The sequence below is a fragment of the Cryptomeria japonica genome, chromosome 6, assembly GCF_030272615.1.
Source record: "Cryptomeria japonica chromosome 6, Sugi_1.0, whole genome shotgun sequence".
NCBI lineage: Eukaryota > Viridiplantae > Streptophyta > Pinopsida > Cupressales > Cupressaceae > Cryptomeria > Cryptomeria japonica.
This window is the reverse complement of record NC_081410.1, coordinates 22,834,826-22,852,060: the sequence shown is the minus strand read 5'-3', so window position 1 is coordinate 22,852,060 and position 17,235 is coordinate 22,834,826.

Here is a 17,235-nt window from a genome sequence, read left to right as displayed (position 1 = left end):
TGAAAACTTTGCACCTGCACCTACTTGTGGTTTTTTTGTTATTATGTGATCTTTCAGAATAGACAGAAGATGCAGAAGGGTTTGTTTGTTTTGATATTTTTGGTGTTCTATAATTCTGATATAAATGACAGAAAGCGAAAAAAAACACCCCCCCACAATAGATAAACCCAAACCCTAGTAAATACTGATGAGAAGGAAGTAGTGCATAAGCAAAAAAAACTTCAAACTGAAATCTCATGTACCTAATGAAAAATATGAGAAACAAGATCACATATCTGAATAGAGCATGCTGATATATTTCCAATGCCTATTTGTTTTTGAAACACGGAGTCTATTTGCCCATTCTACGACCTTGGAAGTATAGAAAAGAGACCCAGCTTTGACTAGAAAAAAGTGCAGTCAAACAGAAAAATCGAGCAAAAAGTCCAACACCACGAGGTCCGGCTCAAAACCATATTTCCGATGCCTATTCATTTTCAAAAAAACAACTCTGTTTGCTCAAGATATGGCCAAAAAATGAACCCCCCTTAAAGAGGCAAGAGGGTGGTGGTCCGGTGGCAAGTCCGGGCAAAGATGGTGCTCCGGTGGTGCTCCGAGGTGGAGCGGCAGAGTGGCGAAGAGGAAGTGGTGATAGAGGGGAGAACTAAGGCAGCCGGTGGGTGAAGCGGTAGGCATCGGCGATGGGAACAAGAGCCGGTGGGGGGTGGGGCCAGAGGGTAGAGGGTAGAGCCAGAGGCCAGCGGCCCAGGGCCGGCACCAGACTGTCAATCCAGTAGGGTACGGGACCTACGCCCAAAACCAAAAAGTTTTTTTGTTTGATTTTTCAAAAAAAACTTTGGGCCTTTGTGAATATTTTTTGATTTTTGATTTTTTTCTTTTTTTTTAAAAAAAATCAAAAAATTGGCCTGCATACCGTAAAAAGGCAAAAAATATTTTTCTCAAAATCTTTTTTCTGGAAATGCGTGTCAAGGTCGTATGGCTTGGTACTGAAGAAAAAAATACCCCCAAAGGCTCAAGAGTCAAAACTAGGCAAGTTTTAGATGACTATAGGGGTTTTTGAGCCTTCAGAGCACAATGGTGAGGTCTGTTTATGCCCAAAGTGCTCAAAAAAAAAAAAGGCCTATCCCGAGGTGCATAAAAAAACTTCCTGAAACACCAGATCTACTTCCAATGCAAAAATTCTCAAAACAAGAATAGATAGCTTCAAATTTGAAGCTCTGATACCATGTGAGAGTTGACAAATACAACACCACACGAGCTCAAATGATCTCTACAAGTTGAATAACCTGTTACAAGGAGATGCAAAGAAGCAATAATAGAAAAATAAATACACAGAAAATATGCTCAAAAGATGAGAGCTCAATATTCAAAAAATGTGTAATGTGATAATGATTAAAAGAAAAGAAAATTAACCTCTAATAGGTCAAGAAACCCTAAAAGGGAAAACCTAGGCTTGCACATAATAATTAATAAAGGAATTAATTATTATGCACCTAATGTTAGCTTAAGTGTAAAAAGAGATAAATGGAACTTAAATAATTAAACAAATGTTGTTTAATTAATCAAGTAAAGACTCGATTACTCTAACAACAAATACAATAGTTTTTATTAGAGACAAATATTTTTTATGGTAGCAAGAGGGGGGAGCTCAAAATTGGGGTTTCCAACACCATTATGTTTCTAGGAAGACACATAACCAAAAGGAAGGAATAGAGCCTATAAATAAGACTCTAGTGCAAGAGAACAAGTTTTTTGCAATAATGTTTTGTGGGATCAATTACTTCCTTAATAGAATGCTCCAAGGAATGTAATAGATAGAATGAGAAGGAAATGAAGTCATAGTTTCTTAAATCTTTTAGAAGCGCCATGTGATAGAAAAAATAGACATTAAAATGACCCTCCAAAGTAAAGTATTTCATGATCATCAAACATACATGTTTCCATGGGTTAGGAAGCCCCTCCCTAGCATACCCACCATGTAATTTAACCAAGGATTCCTTCCATCTAAAGAATCTATTGAGACTCTTATTGTTCACCAGATGATTGGTCCTTTGCCACTTTCTACCTTCCATAGAAAGACCAGTGACTTGAGTAATCATCTCCTTGCTAATTTCAAAGGAGGATCCACCCATCATGACTCTTATGTTGTTCTAGGAGGTTGCAAATTGTATATATACCTCTTTGTTGAACCCATTCATATGTTCAATGTACTCATCGACCCCTCCCTCCTTGCAGATATGCCACATAGTGTCATCATTTTTAAATTCATTCAGTTTCTCAAGCTCATACCGAACTCAGTCCTCACCCATTTTGAGAATAGTCATAGGAATAGTAGAGAGGTTTCTCCACAACGCCAGGGTAGTATTTCAAAAAATAATTATGGAAAATTGTCACAAGAAACCAATAGCGAGCCAACTAGATTATAATTGCACCTCCATCCTCTCTTAACCCACCACTCATATTGATGGAAAAACGTGTAGTGTTATGGGATGGTTGGGTTGGTTTTCATTTCTTCTTTTAGGGATTAAATAATGTATTACCTAGGCTACCACGTGTCTTATTGGAATGATGCAAATGCATCATAACGGGGCTATCCATAATGATCATGTGACACCCGCGATCCACCCCTTTCCTCATCAGTGATAGAAAATAGTTATTTTCATCACGACCATTCCAAACCCATCAAAGATTTCACATAACTTGACTTTGGGTCCACATCATCCAAAGTCCACTCATCCCCTTATTTAAAATTTCCCATCGTTGACTTTTAAACTTGCAGCCCCATAACCACAACACAGTTGTAGCATCCTAAATTGTACTCACCTACAATTTGTTCTCACCTAGGCCTCACTTTAGCATTTCAGTTTTCAAGGCTTGATTGCAATGCTAATCTTTCTCACACCACTTACCTATTCTACATTTTCATCAATTTACCAGTTTCACCCCACTTTTGGAGTCCTAATTTTCAAGACTAGGATGTACCATGCCCTGGTCCCAAATTAGGACTAGGGCGTACTATTGGAGTTGAGAAAATACAACACCATGAGAGCCCAAATGATCTCTGCAAGTTGAAAAACTTATTACAAGGAGAAGCAAGGAAGCAAATCACAAAAGAAAGAAATACATAGAAAATATGCTCAAAAAGTGTAATGTAATAATCCTTCTTCTTCTTACAAAGAAAAGAATGAACTTAACCTTTAATAGGTCAAGAAACCCTAAGGAAAACTTAGGTTTGCACATAATAATTAATAAAAGAATTAATTATTATGCACCTAAAGTTAGCTTAAGTGTAAAAGAGATAAAAGGAACTTAAATAATTAAACAAATATTGTTTAATTAATCAAGTAAATACCTGAATACTCTAACACCCCCCCTTAAGCTAGACTTAGGGAGAAGCTAAAACCTAGAACAACTACTGAAAGTAGGAAAGATGGGTCCCAGCAACAAGGCTTGATCAGGTACCCAAATACAATGAAATCTCTATGAACTAGAGAAATAGAGAAAACCACATGGGAATAAAACTCTAATCCAAAAAGAGATGGAAAAGAACACCACTGAAGCATGAAGAACCTGCAAACTCTGTCGAAGAATAACTGTTGAGCTGAAGATCCTCCATTGAAATAGAACATGACCAGGTAGAAAAGACTATTATCTGTATGAGTGCCCTCAAATGACACTACTCGAATCAGAAGGAAAACAAGGCAAACAACTGAAATCAAAAATACATATGGCATGAAAACACCAAAGCCTAAAGAGCTAATCAATCAAACCACAGAAGCATTAGAACCAACAAGACAAACCTCCCCATAATGTTGAAGAGGGACAAGAACACTAAAAAACAATGGCCAAGAAGAACTGCATGATGAAGAACCAAGAACATCAAAGGCACAGAGACAGTACATGGTATTGTGGAAGGAGCACTCACTTGACACACAGCATGAGGTGAATGTCGTGCAAGGAACACTCACTTGACAAAGGTGGATGGAAAATAAGGCAAACATCAACCCCCTCATGGCACTTTATCAATAGTGCATGTACAATAAGGCACAAGATGTGCAAGATCCCAAGTAAACAATGCATGATGGCACTTTATCTCAGTGTGTTTGCATAAATACAATGCTACAATGATAAGAAGACTGGAAATAGAAAGGATAACCAAAATAGAGATAGTATACTCAGAGAAGAGATCCCAAGACCTGAAACAACCAAGATATCCACTAGAGTGTTGAAAAGAAAAAAACTAAATAAAATATGCATGGAGAAGAATCTAGAAATAAAACTCATATGGCTGGAAAGTACATAGCACACGCTTTTCAAAAATATAAACTTTTTGAAAAATAGATTTCGGATGCTCATTCTACAGCTCCCAGAGTGCAAAAAGGAGACCTCACTTTGACTAGATAAAAATATAGCCAAATAGAAAAATTGGAAAAAAATACTATCATGACGAGATCCAGCTCAGAACCAGATTTCCAACACCTATTTGTTTTTGAAAAAATGACTCTGTATGCCCAAGATATCACCAAAAAACCAAACCCCCCTTCAAAACAAGAGGAAGGGGTAGTCTGGTGGCTGGAGAGGGTGGAGGTGGCCAATGGGTGGCGCTCTGGTGGTGAGAGGGTGGAGCTCCAATGGCTGGGTGGTGCAGTGGTGGCTGGGTGACTATATCCGGTAGGGGCTACGGTTTCCAACAAGCAGAGCGAGTGGACAGTCGACGGTCTGGGGGTGGTGGGTCCAGCGAGCGTTGCGGGCAGCAGGGTGCGTCGGGCAGCTATCGAGGTGGTTGAAGGGCTTGCGGAAGCCAGTGGGAGGCGGGAGGTCCGGTGGGGGCTGGCAGATCAAGGTCGGTAGGGGTCGGAAGGCAAGGCCGGTGCCGGATGACAGCGCGGGGCCCGAGGCCTGGAAAAGACTGCAGCAGCAACCTACGATAGTTGCAGGGGTCCCACGATACCCTGCGTACCGTGGGAACCCCAAGAAAATTTTGATTTTATTTTTTATTTTTTTCTCAAACTACGTGCATGTCGTAAAAAGGCAAAAAAAAATTTGATTTTTTTCTCGAACTGTGTGCCAGGGTCGTACGGCCTGGTACCAGAGAAAAATACTCCTAGAGGCTCAGGAACCAAAAAAGGTCAAATTTTATATGACCATAGGGGTTTTCGAGCCTTCTGAGCACGATGATGAGGTTCGTTTAGGCCCAAAGTGCTCAGAAAAAGGCCTATCCCTAGGTGCATAAAAAAACTTTATGAAACCCCAGATCTGCTTCCAATGCAAAAAATTCTCAAAACAAGAACAGATAGCTACAGATTTGAAGCTCTGATACCATGTTGGAGTTGAGAAAATACAACACCATAGGAGCCCAAATGATCTTTGCAAGATGAAAAACCTGTTACAAGGAGTGTAGTATCCCTACTCATTACTCATTTGAACTTATTAGACTCATATTTTATTATTGTTTACTTTCAGTGGATACATTACCATGATGTGTTATTCAGACTTTTATGACATTATTTCATGCTTTATCTGGATATGTGATGCATAATTTATTTGTAGTATTTCAGTACTTTTGATTTATGGCATTTTATGGATTATTGCTATGTACTGACACTTTACTTTATCTACGCAATGTGTAATTATATGTTGTGTGTTTGCGAGTGTATTAGATGCAAGGGGACGATTTTCCTTCACTCATTTTGGTGAGACAGGGAACATCGTGATTCTCCTTCATCGATGTGTATTTCATGTTTTCTATATTGTATATATGCATGTGTGTTTCGGTGATGCAGGATATTGTAGGTACAAGAACCAGGTAGGTACGAGGTATCGTCTCCACCTAGCTTCACAAGTCTGAGCATACCTTATATTTTCTGATGGAAGTGGAGGAGATAGTAGTTGACCCTTTTTTACTCATTTACACGCGTGTGAGTGTCGTCAGTTGGTCGTCCAGTCAGTTAGTTCGACCTTCGTATTTTGTTGTTTGATCTTTTTATGAGTATTTGCTTGATATTTGTTTGATTTGTGTGTTTTTAGTGGATTTGATTAATTAATTAAGTTTATGGAGTTATCTCATACTTGAATAATGTATGCATTGAGATTATAAATTTAATTAATTAAAAGAAGTTATTAAATTAAGATTGCAAGTTGCATGATATTAGAAATATATTTTATTTAAATTTTAGTGGAAAAATAAATTAGATTAATTGTATTTATTGTTTCTTAGAATTTTAAATAAATAAAAGAATAAATAAATGAATTCTTTAAAATTATAGCATTGTTTTAATTTCTTTATTTAGAAAATTAATTAGAGTTGCATGAGAAAAGAAAAGAAAGAATAATGATTTTTAATTATTGCATGTTAACTTATCCTTGGTTAGAAAATTAGAAAAGAAAATAAAATTGCTTTTATTCTAAATTTAGGTTTTTGGGGGAAAAGATATTCAACCTAGAATTTTAGTTTAAAAAGGGGAATAGGTCATTATTTTAGGACACATAGGAAACAGGTCAGGGATTTAGGTGAAGAAATTTATTTGGAAGCTTGTTGAAAAGATTAGGGGCTCTTCTACAGATTTCTTCCAGGAAAGCTATACCAAGTTGGGTGGCTTCTTTTGATTGTTGTTTTAAGACAATATTTCTATTTCTTCTATCTTCTGAATGATATCTTGTTTGATTAATTTTGTTATTACCTAAAGTCCATACCTAAAGTTAATTTCTAGTTTAATGGAAAGAAGTTATTTCTGGGTGTTTGTGGATTAAATTTTGAGAAAATTGGGAAAATTATTATAGCAAATATTGCCAAGATTTTTATTATGAATGGAAATTGCAAGATTTGGGAGGAATGGGATTTACCAGAGAAATCATTCCCTCTTGTTTGTTTTTGTTCCACTATTGGCTATGGCAGTCTTTTAATTGTTTCTCTGTGAAATTGTTATTTACTTAAGAAATAAATTTAATTATTAATTAAATTTATTGGATTAATTAAGTTTTGGGAAAAATCATTTTTACCATATTATATTATTTAAATTTCCTTGAAATAAATTGTATTGGATATAAAATTTAGATGGAAATAAATTTTATTAAAAATAACATTTAATATAAATTAGGTTTTGAATTTTTTTTAAAAATAATAAAAATAAATGAAAAATTAAAAATAAAAACTTTAGTAGTTACTACCGACGGTAGTACAGCTACCGGCAGTAGCAATACTACTAGCGGTAGTACCTGCTACCACATGGTAGCAATACTACCTATGATAGTACCTGCTACTGTGCGGTAGCAGTGCTACCGAGGGTAGTGCTTGTTACCCACAATAGCATGGGTAATTTAAAATTTGCTTTCCCTACATATTTCATGCAGCCCGAAATACAATGTTTTAGATTTTCGTGTAGGGTATTAAATTAATTTATTAAATATATGATATATATGTGTGTGTGTGTGTGTATATATATATATATAGATGTATATGTACATGTACATCTCTCTCTCTCTCTCTCTCTATATATATATATATACATATATATATATATACATGTACATATATATATATATATACATGTACATATATATATATATATGTATATATATATATATATGTACATATATATATATAGATGTACATGTATATATATATATATATATATATATAGATGTACATGTATATATATATATGTACATATATATATATATAATCATAGATAATTTATTTTGGATATTATGTTATTTGGTATTATTATTTTAATACTGTGGAAATTAAATTTTGAGTTGATAAATATATATTTTGTAATATAATTATAAGTGAATTATTTATAGGTATTCATATCATTATATTATATGAATATAATTTAATTTATAGTTATAATTTTATTTTATGAATGTAATTAATTATAGTTTGGGTGTTTTCAGAAAAGCTTGTAAATTTAGAGATTTTATATTTATGCTTGAAAACATTAGGAGAATAGTTTTTGTGTGATTGATTTAACCTTATTGGACAATGACAAAATTGATTTATTTGTATTAATATAGTTGTAAATTCTTATTATCTGTAAATTCTTATTATCTGTAAATTCCTTATTTGCAAGTTATTTATGCTTTTGGTTGTTGTAAGAAAAGGTTGTCTGTATTAGGGTCTTGTGTAAATGGTGTTTGCAGTCAAGCTTAATTCTGTTGAAATTCTAGTTGAGTTATCATTATGTCCTATGTTATTATATCTCCTTGGTCAGGTGTTGTTGTATAACCCCGTTGATGTGAGTCATTGTGTGTTTTTTGTCCAAATGGTCAATCTTGGGTTAGTGATTGTGTAACCTCCACCTGCGGTTTGTCGAGATTAGTTATGGCTATCTATTTTGCCATAGAGTTCTCGTAGAGAGACTTTTCCTGTTAGTGTCTGTTGGTATTTTGGTATGGTTTTGTCATTGATGTCAACACCTACTAAAACACTAGCACTTTGGAGATCCAGCAGCATTCACTGGCAAGCAAGTAACTATTGTATGGTTCACCAGCAGGATATAATGATCACCGGCACTTGGAATGATATGGAAGACACTTGGTAATGTCGAAGACATCATGTGGACACTTTGATTTGAAGAATTAATCATTGGTATATTCATATTTACATATTTGCTTCTACCAGCAAATAGGTCTAGGGTTACCTAGGGTTACACCGGCAGGTTTATCTTTTCTAGATCAGCATGGCATGCTATGGAGATGATTTATTATTGTTGTAAATGCATTAAGTCGACATGTTCAATCAGTTATTGCATCGGATATTATATTGTTTATAAAATGCTTTTATTGTAATATCTTGTAGAGCCGATCTACTAAAATTGGTCTTAGGTTATGGTATACATGTAAAATCTTATTTGTAAGATCGTATGTGGAATGCGAAAAAGGATTGTGAGAAGGTATATGCGAGATTAAGCAGAGGTATACATGAAGACATCATTTGAAGGTGAAGCTAGGTTTTTGTAGAAGTATATCAGCATTACACTGGTACTGAATCTAGCATATGAAGATGTTATTTTGTGCAGTACATTCTTATTGGATTTAACATTCCAACTGTAGTCAGTGTGACTCTCATTTTGTGATTGAGCAATGAGCTCTAGGCTATTGGCATTTCTACATGTGCAGACCACATTTATGTACACTTACTATCTACAGTAGTATCATCTGATTGTGGGTAAGGTTTCCCACCATGTTTTTTCCCCTTACAGGGTTTCCACGTACAAATATTGGTGTTATGTCTTGTGGATGACTTTATGTTTATGTTTCATGCATTAATCTTTACCGGTATAGCAATTTACTGTTAACACTATCTACTAGCATACTTAACTGGTTTACCGGTATTAAGCATTAAGTTGGTTTAATGGTTTTTGACTTGAATTTATTAGACAACTGATTCACCCACCCCCCTCTCTTAGTTGTCTTTGGGACCTAACAATTGGTATTAGAGCCTAGTCCTCTTTTTGCAGAAGTTTAACAACTTGAGGAGATCCAATGACTACTAATTATTTCAGGAAGGACAGTCCTAAACTTGATGGAACCAACTATGGGATATGGAAGATCAGAATGGAGACACATCTGAATTGTATTGGTAAGGACATCTAGAAAGTTACAAAGAATGATTATACTACTGTTGTAGTTAGTCAGACTACTCCAACTACCTTAGCTAAAGATGAGGAGAATGATTGCAAAGCAAGAGAAGCACTTTTAAGCGCTTTATCAGATCAACAAATCATGGGATTATCAGATCAACAAATCATGGGATTATCAGATAGGTCTACTGCTAAAGCTATTTGGGATCATTTGGAAACAATGAATGAAGGAGATTCCATAGTCAAGATTGTAAAACTTGAAAGCTTTTGAGTCAGGGATGAACATCTGAAAATGGAAGAAGATGAAAGGATTTCTACTTTTATGGAAAGAGTAAATGAAATTGTTTTGAGTATTAAATGTTGTGGAGGAATCTTAAGTGAGGATGAAATTTTTTCAAAAATCTTAAGAGGATTTCCACTGGCATATAAAATGAAGGTTACTGCTATAAATGAGTTGAGAACAATGCCTAATACATCAGTAACTAGGGATACATTGATTGGAAAACTTTCAACTTTTGAAATTGAGGAATTTGGTTCTGTTGCTATTATAAAGATAGATTTGGCCTTTAAAGCATCAACATCATCTACTCCATCATTTGACAAATCAGATTGGAAAGCCTTTTATGCAAGAGAACTTCAAGAAACTAGGAAGGAGAATGAAGAGCTTGAAGAACTTGAAGCACTATTTGCAAGGAAAATGTCAAAAGGTCCAGTTGGAAGTAAGTATGAAGGTAAAGCACCCTTTAAATGTTTTAACTGCAATAAGATTGGTCATATGGCTTTAAGATGCCCTGATAGACATGCTAGACTAAGAGAAGAAGCTAGAAGAACATACAAGCCTAATCCTAAATATCAGAGATACAGATTTAAGAAGAACAAAGACAAATCTTGTTGCGTTGCTGATGAAGGTGTGATGGATGATTCTGATGAGGATCCAACAGACAATGGATGGGTTTTTGTTGCTATAACAAAAGATCAACTGGCGCCTACTACTCAACCGGTAGAACAAGCCTTAGTGGCTAAAGTTGAAGTAAAGGATGAATGGATCATTGACTCAGGATGCTCACATCATATGACAGGAGACAAAGGTAAATTCTTGAACTTTCAAGAATACAATTGAGGTTTAGTAAGATTTGGAGATGACAAAGCCTGTTCAATCAAAGGTAAGGGTATAATATCTCTTGATAGTAAGCATAACACTGACAATGTCTACTATATTGAAGGATTAAAGCATAATCTTTTAAGTGTTGGTCAATTGGTTGAGAAGGGATTTTAGTTACAATTTAAAAATGGAAAATACAAAATCATGAATAGAACTGGTTTAGAGATTGCAACCGGTAATCAGACTAGAGGTAATATCTTTCATTTGAATAACAGTGAAAAGGCATGCTTGATTGCACATATAGATGAAAGTTGGTTATGGCATAAGAGACTATGTCATGTAAACTTTGATTGCATGGTGAAGATCAGTACTTCTAAGGCAGTTAGAGATCTACCTAAAATTGTGAAACCTCATAAAACAATATGTAAGGAATGTCAATTTGGAAAACAAATTAGAGCTAGTTTCAAAAGTATTCCAAAAAAATCCAATAATGCTCTTGATTTGATTCACACTAATTTATGTGGTCCAGCTAGAACTAAAAGCTTACAAGGTGATAGATATTTCATGCTAATTATTGATGATTATTCTAGAATGTGTTGGGTTACTTTTCTCAGAGAAAAATCAGAAGCACTTGGAAAGTTCAAACTATTCAAAGTAATGGTTGAAAATGAAACTGGTAAGAAAATCAAATGTTTAAGATCAAATCAAGGAGGAGAATTCACATCTAAGGACTTTAATACATTCTGTGAAGTGAATGGAATCAGAAGACAGCTATCAGCACCTCGGACACCACAGCAGAATGGAGTTGTTGAAAGGAAAAATAGAACTATCTTGGATGCAGCAAGAAGTATGTTATCTGAAGCAAATTTACCACATGTGTATTGGAGAGAAGCAATCAGCATAGCCATCTATACATTCAACAAAGTTCACATCTAAGGTGAAACCGGTAAGACCCCTCATGAACTATGGTTTGGTAATACTCCTACTCTAAAGTATTTCAGAATTTTTGGAAGTAAATGTTATATTAGAAGAGATGAGTATATTGAAAAATTTGATCCTAGAAGTGATGAAGGAATATTTCTTGGTTATTCATCTAAAAGCAAGACATATAGATGTTTTAAAAAGAGATTGCAGAAAATTGTTGAGAGTACAAATGTAAAGATTGATGAACAATTTAGAGGCACTTCAAGGTATATAGACTCTGAACCAGCAAAAGTTGTGACAAACGAACCTACACTAAATCCACCGATACAGAATGAAGATCCAGTTACCCCGGTACCATCAGAGGATTCCACAGTAATTGAAGAACAACAGCAAACTAAGACACCCTGGTATGTAAAGTTGAATCATTCTGAAGATTAGATAATTGGAAGAAAATTTAAAGGAGTTATGACAAGAGGAAGATTGGCAAATGAAGAGGTATGTCTTATTTCTCAAATTGAACCATCATCTGTTAATGAGGCATGTGAAGATAAATTTTGGATTAAAGCTATGGAAGAAGAATTAGGACAAATTGAGAAAAATAACACTTTGACATTAGTTCCCCGGCCTAAAGATAAAAATGTAATTCGAACCAAATGGGTATTTAGAAACAAACTTAATGAAGATGGTGATAAGTCGATGCTTTGACATGTTTTTTTATCAGGACTCTTAGGTTTTTGGTATCTTTTGGGTTGCATTGTGATAGTAAAGTATTGTGAATTGACTATATGTAATCTATGTTTTAAAACTGAACTTAAGAAATCATGTTTGAACTTTGTCGGTTAATTCTTCCAGCCATGCCAATTTATTCCTCCAGCCAAATGATTTGTCCTTGTGATATGCGGATTATTTAGGATAATGTCATATGTGAGTTAATGAATGTATTATTAAGTAAGATACATATGCATGCCCTTGTATGTTGTTTTTGTTTTAGTGCAGATAATAATTGATGTTGCGGTGGATGATTTTCTTTCACGCCTAAGTACTAGAGAATCACGTTCAGATAACTGGAGGTCAAACTGAAGGAGATTCAAGCAAGTGCAATGTATGGCGTAATCAGAGCAGTTGTACTTCACCATGGGATTTTAACTCTGGTGCATATTGAATTCACAAAATATCACTTTGGCGTACAAAGACTGTGGTTCGGTTTCAGATCCACAGCTCCTGCAGCCAAGCTTTCAGTTATCTCCTTCATCTGACAATTATCCACCTCTTCTTCTGGGCGTAACTTGAGTTGTCCATTGTAGTTGATCTTTTCTTTATAATAAGTTCTTCTTTCTTTCTAAGATTTAGACAAAATGGAAAAGAATTGAGCAGAGTTTTTGTTAAGCATTCTGAATTTTTCTCTTTTAGCATATGTAATCATTTTCAGGAAGAAATGAATAAGGATATGTTGTTCTGATCTATTAATAGTACTTTGTTGAGAGTTTGATATCACTCATCCAAGGGGGCCCACTTGGTGAGTGATCCTATGTTTATGATCATTGAAGTTAGTTTTTACTTAGTTGCAGTAGAAGTTCATGACTGGATTGTTCCTGCAGTCACTGGAAATAGATTCGTTGACTGTTCCTGCAGCCAAGACAGAACGGTGTGATTTCTATTATTTTCATTAGATCATTTCAGCATTGTTTTGTGAAGCTTTCATGTAGCCTTTTATGATTTCCATTCCTGCCTTTCCTTTTTGCATAATGTTAGTCACTGCAGTAATGCAGAATAATCATTTAAGGAGCTTAGTGCATATATATTGCAAACCCATTTCAAGTTTTACGTTCCTAGATTGACAACTAAATAAGCACCAGCCATGAAAATAGTAAACTCTACCATATGAATGTCCAAACTTCGGATTGAGATTTCAATTAGAGATATTATTATTGTCATTATAGTTGGGGTAGACATTTTTGGCGCCATTACCGGGGATGGTGTCAAGCTAAGAACCTTTATGAATATTTTAGTTTTTAGTTAATTGTTTGGAATTTCATGAATCTACATGCATAATAGAAGAAGAGATGCTAGAGGTAGATTTCTGCCCACTCATACTACTCATGTAGAAGATAATTTTCCAGATATAAACCCTTTTGCTGAACTATATCAAGTCCCACAAAATTTGAATCACCCCGAGTCTGAATTTCCAAAAGGTAGTCTTCAGTTCCTTTTTGGTTCACAAGAACAATAATTGCCTATTGTAATAACCCCCACAAGTCCAATGCAAGGGAACCCACCTCCTGTTTGAAATAATCCACCACCACCACCTAGTCCAACATTTGAGTTTCCCATCTTTGACCAGCATGATAATGTTAACCTCAAGAACATTCCAGCATCTTCACTTCCTAAATTCTATGGGTTGGTGATAGAGGATCCAGATACATTTTTGTTTGAATTTGATGTTCTCTGTAGGAGTTTTGACTATACTACAGATGCCCATAGACTCAAAAAATTTCCAGCCACTTTGAAGGAGTCATCCTTGAGATGGTTTATGAGCTTGGGTAGTAGCACAATCAATACATGGGATGAGATGAAATGGTTGTTTCTTGCAAAATACAAAGATTATTTTAGAGGCATTGATCGTCATGGGGATGATATCTTTAGAATGACACAAACTAAAGATGAGAGCCTTGAGGATTATCTGGAAAGGTTTTTGTTTAGTGTCAAGAAATCCAAGCATAGTACTCTAAATGAAGATTCCCTCAAATTGATATTCTTGAGGGGTATCAGTGATGAATGCACCGATACCTTAGATCTCATGGGGGGAGGTGACATTACACAATCTACTTGGGCTGAAATAGATAAATTTGCAAGAAGTATTCCAGATCTACTTCTAAGAAGAATAGGAGATTTAAGCTAGGGGCATCATCATCATCATCTAGAACTAGAGTTTCTAGAGTGTAACTTAGCCATTTGTTAAAATATTTCAAGGAGGACATTATAAACAATATGGCTACTCAGTTGGATACATTGGCAGCTAAGAAGAAGCATGAGGAAGCTGATACATTTCTTGTAGAATTCTATCCTCATTGTAAGCAACGAAAGAAAGATTGAAGATGTAAGATGGTTGCAAATGTTGAAGTACCTGATTTCAAACAAATTCAAGGTGAGGATGAACAAGTCTTCTATCTTACTCAAAGAAGACCAAATTTTCAAAGACAAGGTATGCCACCTGATCCACTTTCCTTTTCCAGTTATAGTGGTAATTCTTATGCACCAAATAACCAATGGAAACCACAGTATTCTCAAAATTTTGGTAATTATCCACATTGGTATGGATCACAAGGATAAGGACAGCAATTTGCTAATCAAATCCCCTAGTGGCAGCAGCCACAGGGAAACTGGTATCCACCTCAGGGTGCAATGAACCAGTTTCAAGGGAATTGGCAACCTACCTCTCAATGGAGGGGAAACCCATCATGGTCATCCCAATCTTCTAGATATCAACCCCCTGCTCAGCAGCCACAACCTCCTGCTTTAATGCCACCTCCTACAGCTACAGCACCACCTCCTAAGCCAACACAGCTGCCTACTCAACTGTTGCCTAATCCAAATATCAAATCTCAACAACAACAAGAAGCTTATTCAATTGATGCTAATCAATACCTAGCCTATTCTTTATCACTAGATGATATTCACCTTTGATCTAGCACAACTCTACCTAATCCCTCTCATCCGGTTATAATAAGGTCTGCCGCCAAAATTAAGATATGTAGATTTTAGTTTTTGTGAAACTGTCAAATATATTGGTGAAGCTGCGGAAGTATTAGAGTAAAAGATGGGTGGTGATCTAATTCACCATGAACCAACGGTCCATGAAGGGTTGCTGTAGGATGTTGTATGTGTGCATTATTTCCAAAACCATGGCTGGCTGGATTGTTTCTTGAAAATTAGGGATTTCAACGACGAAATAGCTGCGAAATTTATGCATTCCTTTGATGAAGGAGAAGCTACAGTTAAAGGGTTGAGGGTAATTGCTACGGAGTAGCAAATTGCAGAGGTCACAAGGTTGCTGCAGGAAGGAGAACTCTTTCTAGAATCAAAGGATGCAAGGAGTGCCAGGGCAGAGTTCACAATTTCTACTGATAGACCCTTAATGGTGGATAGACAAGGGAATAGAAGGGTTTCTTTGCCAGCACATTGGCCTTAGGTAGCTCTGTATATTATGAAATATATTACATGTGAAGGACGGTATTCAAATCTACATTCACCTCATTTCAAGTTACTTAGTCATCTACATCATGACTGGCGAGTTAATGTCCCAAATTTCTTGTATCATCTCATTTCTATAAGTTCTAAGGAGACTAAAAAATATGGAAATCACTCTGTTAGCCATCATGGACTGGTGAAGTTGTTTGTACAATGGTCCCTGAGAGATGTTTCACAAATGGAATGGGGTGTGTTTGAGGATATTCTGCAATTTAGGGTTGATGAAGCCCCTATTGTGAATAATCCACCGACTCAAGAAGAGATCGTTGCAGAAGATCTTTCTGGTGAAGATGAGGGTTTGCTGGTTACTGAAGGAGCCGCAATTATTATGGAAGGAAATATTAAAGCAGAGTCAATCAAAGGACAACCCTCTACCTCTCTTCAAAGAGATTCACCTGTTTTGCAAAGGGAAGGAAAAGAATTGGAAAATGATGAATCAGAAGAAGAATTTGTTATCCGGCCGCAGGAAGTGCATATTCCTCCTGCAGCCAAGAGGTGTCAAACAAAAACAAAAACTCTTGCATCTATTTCAAAAGTGTATGTAAGGAGAACAAGAAGGAGGACATAGAAGACTCAACCTATGAGTAATCCAGTAGAGGTTATTACAGTAGAAACTTCAGAAGAAGAAGATGTTGCAGAGAAGGAAATTCACGAAAACTTTGTGGAAGAGGAAATTCAAGAAAACCCTGCAGAGGAAGAAATCCAAGAAGAAATTCAGGAAGAAGTTATAATGGATAAGTTAGCAAATCTTGCTTCAGTGGCATTGCAATGTGAAGAGTTTGTTGATGATGTTCTATAGCAACCTAAAGAAAATATGGGAGATATGTCAACTCAGAATGAGGAGTTTGTTGAAGAAATCCCACGGTCTAAGGTAGGACCTATTAGACCTCCTTCATCCCTAACTAGTTTATCAATTGCTTTAACATTTTTTAGGCAATGGGAAATAGAGAAGGATAGGTTGCAAGGGATAATTAATAAGCAGCAAAAAGAGATTGAAAAGAAAGATAATAGAATTAAAGAATTGAAAGCTAAGGTAGAAGAGATTTATGGTATGGTTCTTGAGATAATGCAATGTAGGGCACCCCCAAGAATTTATGCAGTACATTTGAAAGAGCGGTATCTGAATTTCAGATTAAACTGCATTGTTAGGGACCTTAATCCATCCTTGGAAACACCTGAGGAATTCTATCATGCTTATCAAACCTCTCCACATGTTGTAAGGAATTTGTTATGTGAATTATATTTACATAACTATGTTGTACCCCAAGACAGAGAATGGAATCCTTTATTGTATATTTGGGATATCCATCTCAGAGCTCTAATGTCATGGATCCAAAATGAGATGATTGTTAGACCACAAGCCAGGGAGTTTGAAAA